The sequence below is a fragment of the Ischnura elegans genome, chromosome 5 (assembly GCF_921293095.1).
Source record: "Ischnura elegans chromosome 5, ioIscEleg1.1, whole genome shotgun sequence".
In the NCBI taxonomy this organism is placed as follows: Eukaryota; Metazoa; Arthropoda; class Insecta; order Odonata; family Coenagrionidae; genus Ischnura; species Ischnura elegans.
This window is the reverse complement of record NC_060250.1, coordinates 137,101,452-137,104,447: the sequence shown is the minus strand read 5'-3', so window position 1 is coordinate 137,104,447 and position 2,996 is coordinate 137,101,452. Positions and strand designations below refer to the sequence as shown.

Sequence of the window (2,996 nt, the reverse complement as noted above, 5' to 3'; positions counted from 1 at the left end):
GTAAATGAACGCTTTTATTTCGGCAATTATCGAGTTCTTCCATCAGAGAGAAAAGGAATCAAAAGGAAAAATGAAATTGATGGTGATTGTCTTCCTTTTCATGGGAACGATATCGTTATTGATGCACACCACTTCTTACCAAACCAAGTTCATGATTTTGATAATTCCGAAATGCTGCCTAAGAAGAAAAAATTGTGCATTAACACACAAATGGGATGCAATGACACTTTCGGCCGTGGTGAAGGTGATTTATCAAAACCAATGTATATCCCAGTAGAACGTGCTGATGCCCACAATAATTTATTTACGTTGGCTGAAGACGAGACAAAGGAAATAGATAGTGCAATGGACTGCGATAGCCCTCACCTTGACACCGAAGGTGACGCTATGAATGGACCGTGCAATAGAATGGACCGCGAGAACCCATACCATCATATCGATGGTGATGTTAAAAATGAAAAACACTTTCCCTCAAAACAACCTAGTGCATTCCGGCATCCTTATGAGCCAGCTGAGCAGATGGTATTATGTACCAATGGAATGGACGCGATAAATGCTCGCTTCCAAGATGAATATGACTTTGGGTATTTATGCCAACGTGAGCCCACAGAAGAATGGGAAGAACGGGAAGGTGCGATGCCTGGTGACAGGTTTGCAGCTGATCCAGCAGCACCGATCTATCTGCGATCCGCTATTTACCAAAGACATTCATCCGAAAATGTAAGTACATAATTCAAATTGAATTAGAATACTTTTGCCGAGGGTAGAGGATTTACTTTCTCTGAGGAACATACGAAGTATGAACAATGGCGATCATCGATTTCTGTGCGTGAGACCAGCTTTGAAAAGACGAAAACCTAGATTCCGCGGTAGATCTGATAGGGTGTTTATGACGATAGTGTTTTTTCATGTTGTTTCGTTCGATTGGAATTAGCATTTAAGTGAGTAACCACGAAGGAGGAGTAATGTTGATATTTCAATCAATATCGTAGATGAAGTAAGATGCAGGTATGAGAATAATTCATAGCAAAGTGCACAAAAATTGAAAAAAGAGATGAACTGCTAAAATCCTTGATGGTGAAATAATCCAAACAAGTTCACACACCCCCTTTAACGACTTAATCGCACAACAAATTATTAGTCTTACTTTATCTCTAATTCCAATGAGTCCAAGGCCATTGCAAATCATATTTGAATCCTAAGAAATGGTAATATGGTTTATCTTTACTGATTTTTACGGTATATTTTTTCAAGACGATAAAAGTTACAAAAATAACGAAAATTTGAAATTTTCACAAAGAGCTCGTTTACCATTATTTTTACATTTATTTTGATAACTTTTTAAATATGGAGGGATCTAAAGTTTTCCGTTTTTAATAGCGTCACCCACTTCTCGAGTTCTTCGCGACGAAAATTTGAGTGTTATCACCCTTTCGCACAAAAGTTGATGATGTTAACACCACAATCCAAGCTCGTCATCGCTTCTCATCTACGCCATGATCTTGTGCGTTTGTCTCGGGTGATTTGCAATCTTGCTAGCAATCAGTGGCAGATCCAGTGATGCAGTAAAAAATAAGCACTTAATTAAATATAATATTGCAATACTGTGGAATATATACGGGAGAGAATAGCCACTAAAACGCATATTACTAAAATGCACAAAAATGTTTGCCTAAAAAAGTTAATTCTTTGAAAAATTAGTAATTGGACAAAGTTAATGTGTTGTTAGAAGCTTCGAAATCCTCAAAATTTTCTTCATCTCTACGACCCCCCCAAGTGCTGGGAAGTGGCCCGCAGGACCGCACTCCCCTTCTCCCTATCCTGGATCCGTCACTACTAGCGATAACTCCCCTTAATAAATGACTCTCCTGAAAACGAATTAATTAACAAGAAAATACAATGAAGTCACCAACTCGTGGAAATTGGATGACAAATTTCATGTTTTCCTACATTGAACTTAAAGGAGAAAAAGTACGCGGGAAGGATGTTTTTGGTCGAAGCTTATGTATCCAAAATTTGTATAAAAAATTCTTTCAATGAGTTGCGACTTTCTGTGTGAACGACACCATTCAAAATTTGTTTCCCTCTGTACATTTGAGATCAGCTAAACATTATCCATAACAATATGTTTTCTTTATTTCACAGACGAATAGCATGGATTACGGCAATACATTGGAAGGTGGAGAAAGAAGACATCATTCCCACACCATTGTCATTCATCCATGGTGGAATGAGACCAGTACCAACGCAGAACAGGATATCTGGGAGGATTTGTAGCTGTTAAAACTCAGCTGCGAGGAAGACAGCGGAGTGGTACATCAGATATGACTGACGATCTCAAGAGAAGGAATTGAAAATGCTTGAGAAGGTGGAAGGAACTCCTTGATAAGGGCATGCAACGAAGGGCTGATTCACTGTTCTAATATCACAATAGGTATTCAAGTTCCAAATTATATTACTTTGGTCCTTGCAAAATTGAAATTGTTAGTTGCCACGCATCTGTTCATACAATGACATGAAAAATTGTGTTAGAGCAGTAGATCATTCACGATGAACTGTACTAGGTTAAATAATATAAATCGAACGCTTTCGTTTTGGAGATTTTTCTATTCGGGCGTCAATGTTATTTTTGCCTGCATGGCCAAATTGTTCTACATGTCACGATGAATGTCACCAAAGGCATCGTCACAATATCACTCTGGCATGCCAAAACCAAATTTTGTTTCTTTTAATCTACCTCGGGATGCATTAAAATTTGATGACGTGGTTGGCTATATAATTGCATTGCATTTTAATTTTTTACCCTTATCCTCCCATTGATCTCCACAGATTATACATTCCAACGAATTTCATAATTTGCATAGCATCCAGTACGCGTTAATTTTTTATCAACGACCCAGAGACCAATATCCACGTACTAGTTCAGGGATGGCGAACATGACGGCTCAAATTAAGACTCTCCCACGTAATCATTTTCAGAGATGGCAGGAGTGATC

General features: G+C 38.3%; 1 long non-coding RNA gene across 1 annotated transcript; it reads left to right on the top strand.

Moving 5' to 3' along the window:
• Positions 1 to 537: 537 nt before the first annotated feature.
• Positions 538 to 2,779, top strand: LOC124159900. The gene is made up of 2 exons (XR_006865062.1): positions 538 to 720; positions 2,146 to 2,779. It is a non-coding gene; the product is annotated as an uncharacterized LOC124159900 (long non-coding RNA).
• Positions 2,780 to 2,996: the final 217 nt, after the last annotated feature.